Raw genomic sequence first — 14,110 nt, 5'->3', positions numbered from 1 at the left:
ACTCTCCGAGTAAAGAACCGACCTCTGACATCTGTCCTATATCTGTCTCAATAATAATAATCACTTATTGTCGCAGGTAGGCTTCAATAAAGTTCCTGTGAGAAGCCCCTCATCGCCACTATCCGGCGCCAGTTCGGGGAGGCTGGCACGGGAATTGAACCCTGCTTTTTCTGCATTCCAAGTCAGCTATTTAGCTCACTGTGCTAAATCAGTTAGTAATAAGAGGCGGCACAAATTGCCACAGTGGTTAGCATTGCTGCCTCACAGCGCCAGGGCTATGGCCTTGCATGACTGTCTGAGTGGAGTTTGCACATTCTCCCCTTGTGTGTGTGAGTTTCCTCCGGGTTCTCCGGTTTCCTCCCACAGCCCATAGATGCGCTGATTGGGTGGGTTGACCATGCTTACTTTGCCCATTAGTGTCCAAAGATGTGCAGATTAGGCGGGGTTACAGGAATAGGGCAGGTTAATCGGGTTAGGTCGGGTGGTCTTTCGGATGGTCGGTGCAGAATCGATGGACCGAATGGCCTCCTTCTGCCCTTTAGGGGTTCTATGAATAAACAATTTAACAGGATCATACAGTCAAAAATATTAACATACACACAAATGGAAGGTCGAATGCATGCAAAAAGTCGTATATTGCACATCCAGACACTTAAACAGAGATAAATGCAAAGATCAATTTATAAACATACATATCAGCACAGCAACACATTAACGAGAAACACATATTCAGATCATGCATGTTCATTGATATTACCACAATGCACACACACAGATGCAGACGCAGATGCATTAATATATCCTCAATCCTCATTAGAATGTTTCCGACACTAATTAGAACTCATACAAACACAAGTGCAGAATAATTCAAATGAAACGATACTGATGCATATTAGAGCGACAGAGAGATAGAATGGGAGAGAGGGAGAGATAGAGAGTGAGGGGTAGAGAGAGAGAGAGAGAGAGAGAGAAAGACGAAGGGCAAAATCAGAATTCTGACGGACATTTTTTACAGCAACATTCGACTGTTTCGACAGCAATTGTCGTTAAATGACATGCACAAAAGCCAGATAACAGATAACAACTGATTTTATTTAATGATATACCAACCATTTCCATCACACACAAAACATGCGTGAAACTCTGTTCGAATAGCTCTATTCACTGTCTTGTCTGAAGTAGTTATCTGAAACTATCATTACGGTGACCATTATCAATGTGTAAACCTTCTTTGTGTCTCACCATAATATTCCCTGATGATAGACCATTTAAAAATTGATTCGCAATTAAGTTGCATCTGAGGTGAAGAAAAAATACAACATTTTAAACACAGATGTATCATTGTTTGCTGTTACTGCTTGCTTTGTGAGCTAGAACCTGTAGATGTTGCAACATGCAAGGCACAGGATGTTCCCATGCGTGCTGCATTTGATCCAACCAGCAACAAGAGCGTGACTCATTGCAGCGTTTTGATAGGTCACCCAGATCAGGTCAAGGGTCAGTGAAGATCCGTGCAAGGGAGGCAGTGGCGTTGTGGTATTGTCACTGGACTAGCAATCCAGAGACCCAGGGTAATGCACTGGGGACATGAGTTGGAATGCCACCAGGGCAGATGGTGGAATATGAATTGAATAATAATCTGAAAGTAAAATCCTAATAACGACCATGAAGCAATGGTCGATTGTTGCAAATGCCCCATCTGGTTCGCTATTGTCCTTTAGGGAAGGAAATCTCTCATCCTTACGCAGTCTACATATGACTCCAGATATACTGCAATGTAGTTGACTCTTAAATTCCCTCGGAGATCGGTAACAATGCTGACCCAGCCAACGCCACCTATATCCCACGAACGAATCCAGAAAATCTGCAACAGGATAATAGGTTCCATGCACATAAACTGCTTGTCAATCACGAGAAGCTGAGTTGACAGGCTCAAAAACAGGAAGGCAGAACCACAGGCAAGTGAACTTAATATATGTTAGAGCATGGGCATAATCTGCACATTTTTGGATTGTAAGTAGGAATATAAATTGTGAGTAGGATATACAGAGGAGACTGGTGACTAAGATATTTTCAGTGACTGTCGTCACAACCAGATAATATAATGAGAATTGGGAAATTGTCAAATATTTGAGGAACAAATTAAAAATAAGCATATTAGCGAATGTGTGGGAGATTGCAGAGCACTGCGATTTAGAGAGGACTGGATTTCCTCAAGTGTGAAATGAAAACGGTTAGTATGCAGGGCCAGCGAGTAATCGGGAAAAAATGAATCTAGTTTTATCATGTGGGTAATTGAATACAAAAGTAGCGATGCACGCATCAGTTACACAGAGAGTATGCTAGATCACACCTGGAGTCATTGCGCACAATCCTTTGTATAAAGTCGGGATATATCCTTTCCTAGAATCAGTTCATGGTCACAATCTGACTTTTAACTCCATTTTTTTATTCTACTCAAATTTCACTACCTGTCATGATGAGATTTGAACCCAGGACCACAGCTCATTCTCCTGCTTTGCTGAATTACTAGCGCAGCGGCAGTATGATTACGCCACTCCCCACTCCTTGCTGAAGGAAGGATGTAATTTCGCTAGAAGCAATGTTTGCCAGAGACTACCATGAATACCACCGGTTGTTTTATGATCAAAGTTTATATACGCTAATGTTATATGCACTGGAGATTAAAAGCATAAGAAACAAGTTGATTGAAACATATATAATGCTGAGGTGTCTTGACATAGTCTCTGTGGAAAGGATGTTTGCTCTGCTGGGACAATCGGGAACGAGAGGTCACTGTTCAGATATAAGAGGTCGCCAATTTCAGGTAGAGTTGAGGGGAATTGTTTTGTCTCTCAGAAAGTCGTGATCTTTGGTCCTCACTGCCTCAAAAGCCGATAGAAACTTAGTCTTTGAATGTATTTGATAGAAAGATAGATAGATTCTTCAGAAGCAAGGAGTGATAGGTTTATTGGGTTCGGCAGGAATGTGGGGGTGAGGATACAGTCAGATCGACCGTGATCTCATTGCGTAGTCGAGCAGGCGGTCGGGGTTGACGGACCTCCGCCAGTTCTCAGGATGCATAGTTCGGGAGAAGACCTGGAGAGCAGGAAAGGCAGCAGATGTGTGGTGGCTTCCTGATGCGCTTCGAGAAGCCAACGGTGACCCTTTGGAAACATGGCGATCTTCTATATCTGGCTGAGAGTTGGTGCTGGAGTTTAGCCTCAGGAATCCATGGGAACGTTGTCGCAAGAAGCGCGATTGAAAACCTGGCAGGTGAGAAGTCATGGAAGCAGTCCGGGGGATTTACACAGTAACTTCATTGCAGTGTTAATGCGAGCCTACTTGTGCCAATAATAAAGATTAGTATTAGAAGGAGCTATTTTTAAAGGCAATTCAGAGGTTCGATATTTGGAAAGGAATGCTCGAGTTCCCTCTTGAGGGGAGATAGTTTGAACCAGTATCGTGTAACACATAATTGATAAGGACGCCTGGCTGTGTTGTGTCGGGGTCTGTGGAATCTATGTTCGTCACATCGACCATGCATTGTGCAAGTTTGTGTGTTCGACTGCAGATTACCTGTTAATTCAAATGTGCCACGTGTTGATTCTGAATGTTTTTGATTAAGATAGGTATTGCAAATAACCACACTTCTTTGGCTTTGTAGAGTGATGTTTAATTTGTTTGTGCAAAGACTGTATGGCTTGGAGTGTACATTGGATATTAAACTTTGCAAACGTAAAACCGAATCATACCAAAAACCTGGTGGTCTGATCTAGGATCATAACAGAACATATTTATGGAATACAGCGGTGGTATTAAGTATTAGATATGTATTGATAAGAGAGATTAACTTAGCATGTTGACCCCGGTTGAAAGTTTAATTATAGAACAAATTGCACTTTAAGGAAAGTAAAAGAGGAAGTAGAACATAATTAGGATTTTAACCGACTGAAATACGTTTCAACTTTCCCATCTCCGTAGACATTAGAGGCCACATCTGGATTGAAGACGATGGGGATGATAATGGTAATATCGGGACAACCGCTTCCGCATTTATCACTCTGTTTGTCTTCAGCATATTCTATAGCACTGCAGTGACTCTGGTGAAGGTGAGAAGATTCAATCCATTCACTCTACCATCTCTCCACATTTCTACAAGTTTAATTTAAAAAGAAATTAGATAACTGCAACGGATCACTAAATATTTGTTTCATTCTTTTATCTCTCGTACAGATCGAGTGATCAGTTGAAGTACAGGCGCCGTTCGTTTTCCTCAGTGTTTATAGGCACCTCTGGATTACAATAATAAACATCTTCTCTTGATCACTCTTAAAGAAAGACGTCTTTTTTTATGATGCCAGTTTCTTTTGTGACGAGAGAAACATCTTGCTGAGGTTCTCCATTTTGCACATCCAGAATCTTCGGAATCATACCTGTGTTTTCAGCAATATTCAAGTGCAGAGTGATCAAGCGACTGTTTCGATTCGTAACCTGTAGTTGAAAAGAATCATGATTGGACATCTTGCGTGTTTTTGTTTCGTTGTTCATTTTTGCGGGATGTGGGTTTCGCTGGCTGGGCCACCATTTGTTGCCTAACCATAATTGCTCTTGAGAAGGTGGTGGTGAGCTGTCTTCTTGATCCGTTGCAGTCCATGTGGTGCAGGTACATCCACTTTGCATTGGGGAGGGCGTCATCATTATACGGTTAAGGTAACTTCGATTTTCACTTTAGTTTTTGTTAATGTGCTCATAAATAGCTTTTCTGGCTCCTGTGCTCAGATGCTTCCTTTTATGTCGCAGTTATATTTGCTCACTGGTATGTTACAGGTGTAGATAGTGCTGGTAGCTCAGACCCCAAGTGTTCTTTTCTCAATTACTCTCTAAGCTGTTGTATCCTCTTAGTGTAAGTTTGAAACATACGTTCTCCCGAACATACTCTGTGTGAATTTGTCATAAATTGTTAAATTAATTAACTTGAAATTGTTTGCATTTCTTTTTCTAAGGTTCCTCCCCAGCTTTCGATTTTCCCTATTAAAGCCTCCCCCCCCCAACCCACTCCGCACTGCCCCCTCCCCCCGCACACACACGGGGGATCATGGCAGCCCATCACTTTCGCATGATGTTATCAGAAAACGCAGAGGCAGAATGACCACACAGCCAGAAGAACCTCTCTGAACTCTCTCATATGATGATTCGTCAAAATCACATGCCAGTTTCTTGTAAAGGGCACCACACTGATCCATCCCAGCCCGAACAGAACGGAAATTGGAAAATTAAAACTGCCTGTACAGTGTCTCAGTCAAACGCTACGGTGCAGGCACAGCATGGGGTTAGATTCAGAGTAACGCGGCTGTAGACTGTGCCAGCATACATTCCCAAGGCATTTTCAACTTACCCGCAGTTCCAATTTAACCATTTGGGTTGTGGATACCCTCGGATCTAATATATTCCATAATAGACACACAGTGAAGTTCCTTCTTCAACGGCCAATCAGTGGCTTTCCCGACGGGTACATTCGGGGTTAGATGGAGAGAGAAACTCCCTTTATGCTGCACCTCTCAAACACGGCGAGGACAGGTTTAGTGCTGGATTAGATAGACAGTAAACCCCCTCTATATAGAACCATAGAAAAGGTACCGTGCAGAAAGAGGCCATTCAGACATAGTGTCTGCGCCGGCCACGACAAGAGAAAATCCACTAGTCGCTCATTTCTCTCTCACTTTCCAGCAACTGGTCCGTAACCTTTCAGGTTACAGCACTTCAAATGCACCCCCAGGTATCGTTTAAATTAGTTGAGCTTTTCAGCCTCAACGACCTTCCGAGACAATGAATTCCAGACACCCACCACCCTCTGACTGAAAAAAAATTCATCACGCCCCCGCTAATTGTTCTACCAATCATCTTACTACAATGCCTCCGAGTACTTCACGACAAACCTTACAACATGCCAAACATCAGCTGGCCAATACTGTTACTTGTTTCGTGCTCAGACGAATTAATTTCCATATTGCTACTATCCATTATATTATATGAGCTCCATACTTAATATCACAATCCCAGGCCAGACCCCAATAGTGGATAGGATACTTGACCGAACCCCCAATGTTTTATTTTAATTTTGTAAAACTATGATGAAACGATACCTTGCTCCAGGAGTGATTGCACGAAGAAATCGAGATATGGTCTATTAAAACAAACAAACTTTATTACTAACACGATATTAAAATCTTTAACATAATACCCGACAATAGCTGTCAGATATTCCAGCTGCATGTCTTCAAAGGCTGTTTCAACGGGCTTGTTTCAGCTCACCAGCGTCCTCAGGCACATCGGTATTTCTTTACATACGGTTAATCTCTTTTCACTAACTTACAGTGGGGGTTTCACTGTGCGCATAGCTTCGGCCAGATCAGAACAGAATCCAAACTCCTTCCTCAAACTATCTGATGCCTTAGTTCCACCCAGCAATGACAGCATCTCCCCAAGCTGAAAACGAATTGACTCCATTAATCAAAACAAAATTGCATTGCCCAAGCTTTTTACGATGGTTAATCAATCTCTAGCTCCCAAAAGCGTGTTGTCTTGAAACTTAGAATCTTTGAAAACATGTTTCAGCAGTCAACACACTCTAACCCAGGCGTTTAACCCTTACTTCTCCAACACATAATACAAAATATCTAAAATTCCTACACTCATCACAACTCCCTCGGCTGTGGTGCAGCACATTTTCTAAAGACTTCTCGAAGCCCATCAACAGAAATGGCCGCATTAACCATCTGTGTGACTCATCATAAAAGTCAACTAAACTTAATTAAACTTCATTTGCCATTACCAAGTCATTGTTGTATTAATTGATCAAGAAGTCGGTTCCAGCTGGTTCCACTGATGTGCCACCTTATCAACATTCCTGGAGTTTCCAAAAGTTAGATTGTGCATAATTGCGGATCAATGTGGCTGATTTGTGAACATTAAGGTGTGCGACGGGGCCAAGTATCTCAGTTGAACAAATAACAAATAATAAAGGAAAGTACAGCTCAGGAACAGGTCCTTCAGCCCTGCAAGGCTGTGCCGTCCATGCTGCCCGCCAAATCTGAAACGTTTTACAATTCCGAGTTCTGGATCCCTCTATTCCCATCCTATTTATGTACATGACAAGACGTCCCTTAAATGTTTCTATGGGACCTGCTTCCACCATCCCCTCCGGCAGCCAGTTCCAGGCAACTACTACCGTCTGTGTAAAAAAACGTCCTTCGCAGATCTCCTCTAAACTTTGCCCCTCACATCTTAAACCAATGTCCCTTCGTAATTGACTCTTCCACCCTGGGAGAAAGGTTCTGACTATCCAATCTGTCCATGCCCCTCATAATTTTGTAGACTTCTATCAGGTCGCCCCTCAACCTCTGTCATTCCAGTGAGAAGAAACAGAGTTTATCCAACATCTCTTCATAGCTAATGCCCTCCATACCAGGCAACATTCTGGTAAACCTCTTCAGTACCCTTTCCAAAGCCTCCACATTCTGGTAGTGTGGCGACCAGAATTGAACATTATATTCCAAGTGGTCTAATTAATGTTCTATATAGCTACAGCATCACTTGCCAATTTTTATACTCAATGCCCCGGCCGATGAAGGCAAGCATGCCAGATAGCTTCTTGACTACCTTCTCCACCTGCGCTGTCACTTTCAATGACCTGTGGACCTGTACACCCAGACCCCTCTGCCTGACAATACTCTTAAGGGTTCGGCTATTTACTGCATATTTTCCACCTGTATGAGACCTCCCAAAATGCGTTACCTCACATTTATACCGATTAAACGTCATCTACCATCACTCCGCCCACGTTTCCAACCAATATCCTGCTACATCCTCTGACAGTCCTCATCACTTTCTGCAACTTCAAGAGCCCTTATGTCATCCGCACAGTTACTTATCCGACCAGTTGCATTTTCCTCCAAATAATTAAAATATATTACAAAGAGCAAAGGTCCAAACACTCATCCCTGCAGAACACCACTAGTCACAGCCCTCCATTCAGAAACGCACCCTTTCCACTGCTACCCTCTGTATGCATCTTGCCAGCTCACTTCTAATCCCGTCTGACTTCACTTTCTGAACCAGTCTGCTGTGATGGATCTTGTCAAGTACCAAACTGAAGTGGATTTAGACATCATCCACTGCCCTGCCGTCATCAATCATCTTTGTTACTTCCTTCAAAAACTTAATCAAGTTAGTTTTCTCTCTTTCACAAAACCACACTGTCTCTCGCTAATACATCCATTTGCTTCCAATAGGGAGTAAATCCTATTTCAAAGAATCCTTTCCAATAATTTCCCTACCACTGACATGAGGTTCAGCAGCCTGCAATTTCCTGAATTATCATTGCTACGCTTCTCAATCAAAGGAAAAACATTGGCTATTCTCCAGTCCTCTGGGACCTCATCTGTAGCCAGCAGGAATGCAAGGATTTCTGACAAGGCCCCAGAAATTTCCTTCCTTGCCTCTCTCAGTACTCTGGGTAGATCCAATCAGGCCCTGGGGACTTATCTCACTTAATGTTTTTCAAGACGCTCAACACCTTCATTTTCGATCTCAATGTGACCCAGAGTATTTGCACATCCTCCCCCAGGCTCATCAACACCAAGTCTTTCTCTTTCGCGAATACTGATGCAAACTATCATTCAGTACCTCGCCAATTTCCTCTGGTTCCACGCATAGATTCCATCCCCTGTCCTTGAGTTGACAAGCCCTTTCCCTGGCTGTCCTCTTGCTCGTTATTTACGTGTAAAAATCCTTGGGATTTTCCTTAAACCTATTTGCCAATGACTTTACGTGGTCGCTTTTAGCCCTCCTGACTCCATGCTTTAGTTCTTTCCTACTTTAGTTGTATTCTCACGGGCTTCCTCTGTTCCCCTTCTAACCCTTACAAATGCTTATTTTTTCCTTGGACGAGGCTCACAATATCCCGCATTATCCAGGGTTCCCAAAACGTGCCCATACATATCCTTCTTCCTCACAGGAACGTCCCTGTCCTGAATTTCGAGCTGCTGACATTTGAAAGCCTCCCACATGCCAGATGCTTATTTAATCTCAAATGTCCGCGCCCGACCTCGGATCTCAGTTCCTGCGAATTTGTATATAAATGGCCTTCCCCCAATTTAGCACCATCAGCCGAGAACTACTTGATCTTTGTCCAGCAGTACCTTAAAACGTACTGAATTATGATGTCTGTTGCCAAAATGCTCCCCTACTGAAACTCGACCACCTGGCCGGGTTCATTTAACAACACTAGATCCAGTATGGCCCCTTCTGTAGTTGGACCAGCAACATTTTGTTTCAAGAAACCTTCCTGGATGCAACTTACAAACTCTGCATCATCCATGCCCCGAACACAAAGGGAGTCCCAGTCATATAGGGGATGTTAAAATCACCCACCACACCAATCCTGTTGCTTTTACACCTTTCCAAATTCTGCCTACATATCTGCTCTTCTATCCCCCTGGCTGTTGGAAGGCTTATAGTAAACCCTCAGCATTGTGACTGAACTCTTCCTATTCCTCAACTCTACCCATATTGCATTGTTGCATGAGCCATCTGAGGTGCCCTCCCTGAGTAGACCTGTGATATTCTCCTCAACCATGATGTCGGAGGTCTTTGTGATCCAGGCGAGAGGACAGGAGAGGAGGCTCGGGGAGATGCAATTTCAAGTGATGCGAGGGGGTTTTCAATACTTGGGAATTCAGGTGGCACGGGGATGGGAGCAGTTACATAAATTAAATCTGGCCCGATTGGTTGAGTAAATGAAGGAGGATTTTTGGAGATGGGACATGCTCCCTGTCACGGGGGAGGGGGGGGGGTACATACCCTAAAAATTATGGTTTTGCAGAGATTTCTGTTTATTTTCCAGTGTGTCTCTGTTTTATTCCAAAAGCTTTTTTAAGATGGTCAATGCAGTGATTTCTGGGTTTGTATGGGCGGGTAGAACCCCGCGAATAAGGAAGCTGCTGTTCGAGCGGAGCAGCGCGGGGGAGGGGCTGGCTTTAACGAACTTCAGGAATTAATACTGGGCGGCAAATGTAGCTATGATCAGGGAGTGGGTAGTGGGGGAAGGTTCGCTATGGGAGCAGGTCGAGGCGACATCATGTAGGGGCACAAGTTTAATTTCACTGGTGATGGCATCGCTGCCATTCTCGCTGGCTCGGTCCTCCACAAGCCCGGTGGTAGGGCAGCTCTGAGAGTTTGGGGGCAGTGGCGGAAGCAGATGGGAGTGGAGGGAGCGGTGGCGTGGGCTCCAATTTGTGGGAACCACGCTATGTACTGGGAAGGTTGGAAGGAGGGTTTGGGGGGTGGCATAGAGCAGAGATTGAGAGGCTGGGCAACATGTTTATTGATGGGCGCTTTCCTTGTTTGGAGGATTAGGGCAGCACGGTAGCATGGTGGTTAGCATAAATGCTTCACAGTTCCAGGGTCCCAGTTTCGGTTCCCGGCTGGGTCACTGTCTGTGCGGAGTCTGCACGTCCTCCCCGTGTGTGCGTGGGTTTCCTCCGGGTGCTCCGGTTTCCTCCCACAGTCCAAAGATGTGCGGGTTAGGTGGATTGGCCATGCTAAATTGCCCGTAGTGTCCTAAAAAGTAAGGTTAAGAGGAGGGGTTGTTGGGTTACGGGTATAGGGTGGATACGTGGGTTTGAGTAGGGTGATCATTGCTCGGCACAACATCGAGGGCTGAAGGGCCTTTTCTGTGCTGTACTGTTCTATTCTACTCTATTTGTAGGAGGAGGTGGTCTTTCAAGGGTCTTTAGGCTCGTTCGGCCTAATGGCCTCCTTCCGCAAGGCAAATTCCATTATTCTCTGATTATCACCTGTAAAGTAAAATGGGAAAATATGTCATTGGAAACATGGAAGTCTGACAAAACCTGAGGGTACATTAGAAAATGTAGGGAAAATCTCACGAGGGGTTAACAGCAGCAGTAAAAGAAGGTAGCCTTTATGAAACAGGCGTTAAGAAAACAGCTTCTGACAGCTCATTATGTAAAACTGATGCCTGTCTTTCAAGTTAAAGCAGATTGATCTTTTAATTACATGAAGGGATACAGTATTTCGCACCTTCTTTGAAGTTAATTATTTTAGTAAGCAGTTAAAAAAGAATTGCGAGGATATCCAGTTGTATTGGGTGACAAACGATTAGGTGTGAAATCCTGCTGACACCAGTTGAATATGGGAAGCCAGAGACGATGTGTCCACGAGAGCACAAGTTACACCAAGTCGTGGTCAGAGGTCTGACAAGCTAAGGGCACTATTTGGTAATAAAACAACTTTAGAAGTGACAGGAGCCAAATGTAACACCCCTCTAGGATCAAAGCACTTTTGAACATTACAAGGAAAAAATGTAATCAGAGTTCGATGAACTAAAGTCATGCTCATCATGAAAACGTAGTTGTGTTAAATGTAATTAAGATTAAAGGTACACTGAACAGTCAAGAGCAAAACGAAGTTACTTTACGATAATGTCATAAATTTAACTACTGTTAGAAGGGCAGTTTAAACCCTGAATGGCTAGCAGCCAGCAGAGTCATCTCTCATAGCTGCCCTCGGTCATGGGACGGATAGAACACGAAAACCGAGCAAAACAGCAAATTATACCGGGGGATAACTGGAAATATTAGTTTTACCCGAATACAGCAGCACCTACTTAAGTCTGCATCGGAGTCAGGGAGTGAGAATCCCTGTTCACCATTTAGAATATCTTGATTTTTATTGGCATAGGGGGAATTCTAAGAATATTGGGGTGAGTTTTTTACTTCACACCTTCTGCAAACGTGGAATGCGCCAGCTGGTGGGTGTCTTGAGCATACCTCATTTTAAATCCATGAGAAGTCTCACAGCACCCAGGTTAAAGTCCAACTGGTTTTCGAATGGCAAAGTTTCCAGCTTGATGACCCGGCCATATCATTATCCAACTTTCATGCTTGGGGGCTTCATATCCCTCCACATTAGTAGGATCCTCCGCCGGCCTACCGGGGACGCAAAGGTCAGAACACCAGCCTTTTTTTTGGCTCCTGCACTCCCGGCTCGTCTGATACCCCAAATAATGCTATTCCACCCAGCTCGGCTTGGACCCGGGTGTTCACCACTTTGGACATAGTCCTCGCAAAGCCCCTCCAGGACCCCTCCAGCGCCGGGCACGTCCAAACATATGGGCGTGATTTGCTGGGCTCCCCGAGCACCTCACACACCCCAAAAAACCTTCTCATACTCGCCCCTGTCATATGCGCCCTATGAACAACTTTGAACTATATGAGGCTAAGCCTGGCGCAAGAGGAGGAATTAACCCTACTCAGGGCATCAGCCCACAGATCCTCATCCAGCTCCTCCCCGAGCTCTCCTCCCACTTGCCCTTTAACTCCTCCACCGAGGCCTCCTCCACTTCCTGCAGTTCCTGATAGATCGCCGTGACCTTGTCTTCTCCAACACATACACCCGAAATCACCTGTCCTGAATTCTACGTGCTGGGAGCAGCGGAAATTCCCTCACCTGCCATCTCACAAATGCCCTCACATGCATGCACCTAAAAGCATTCCGGGAGGTAAACCAAATTTATCCTCTAGCGCCCCTAGGCAAGCAAAAGTCCCATCGATGAATTGGTCCCCCATTCTTTTAATCCCTGCCCGATGCCAGCTCAGGAACCCCCATCCTACACGGGACGAACCTGTGGTTCGCTCGTATTGGGGACCAGACCGAGGCCGCCAAATCGCCCCTATGTCGCCTCCACTGCCCCCAGATCGTCAGAGTCACCCGCCACCACCGGACTCATGGTGTATCTTGTCGCAGGAGCGGCAACGTGCCGTCACCAGCGCCCCCAGACTCGTACCCACACAAGACGCCACCTCTAGCCTTTTCCACACCACCCCTCTCCCTCCATTACCCACTTGCGGATCATCACCACATTAGCTGCCCAATAATAGCCACATAGATTTGGCAGCGTCAGCTCCCCTCTGTCCTGCTACACTCCAAAAACACCCTCATTCAGCCCTCAGGGTGTTATTCGCCCATACGAATCCCATAATGCTCCTGCGTACCCGTTTTAAAAAGCCTTGGGGATTAGGATGGGCAGGCACCCGAACACAAACAGGAACCTCGGGAGGACCATCGTCCTGACCGACTGCACCCTACCCGCAAGGGAGAGTGGCAGCATATCCCATCTCTTGAAATCTTCCTCCATCTGTTCCACCAACCTGTGCCAAATTGAGCTTATGCAGGGCCCCAAGTTCCTAGCTACCTGGATCCCCAGGTATCGAAAGCTCCTCTTCGCCCTCTTCAACGGTAGCTCATCTATCCCCTTCCCTGGTCCCCCGCATGCACCACAAAAAGCTCACTCTTCCCACGTTGAGCTTATAACCCGAAAAGTCCCCAAACTCCTCAAGGATCCGCATAACCTCCACCATCCCCTCCACTGGGTCTGCAACAGAGAACAACAGGTCATCAGCAGAAAATGACACCCGGTGTTCCACACCGCCCCCCCCCCCAGACCAATCCCCTCCAGTTCCAAATTCCCTCAGTGCCATGGCCAGCGGCTCAATTGCCACGGTACAACCTGAAATACTCCGACCTCCAACGTTTCATAGCCACGCTCGCCACGGGGGCCCTATATAACAGCCTCACCCACCTTAGAAACCTTCACCGAACCCAAACCTCCGAAGCACTTCCCAGAGATACTTACACTCCACCCGATCAAAGGCCTTCTCCGTGTCCATGGCTGCCACTACCTCCGCTACCCCCTCCACCGAGGGCATCATGATCACATTTAGGAGCCTCCGCACATTCGTATTTAACTGCCTGCCCTTCACAAACCCCATCTGGTCCTCATGGATTACCCCCGGGACACAGTCCTCAATCCACATAGCCGGAACCTTCGCCAAAAAACGCTGGTTTGACGCCAGCCTCCGCCCCCCCGACTGGGAACCGATTCTGTTCCCCGGTCGGGGCTAGCATCGCGCGGCCGTGAACTCCAGGCATGGCGGGCTTAATGAATTTCGTTAAGCCCGCTAGCCAGAGTTAGTGACGGCTGACGCTCAGATGACGTCAGCCGTGCATGCCGGATTGGACGACTCCA

This window comes from Scyliorhinus canicula, unplaced genomic scaffold (assembly GCF_902713615.1).
Source record: "Scyliorhinus canicula unplaced genomic scaffold, sScyCan1.1, whole genome shotgun sequence".
NCBI classification, from domain to species: Eukaryota; Metazoa; Chordata; class Chondrichthyes; order Carcharhiniformes; family Scyliorhinidae; genus Scyliorhinus; species Scyliorhinus canicula.
The sequence above is the reverse complement of the archived record's forward strand: the minus strand, read 5'-3'. Positions refer to the sequence as shown.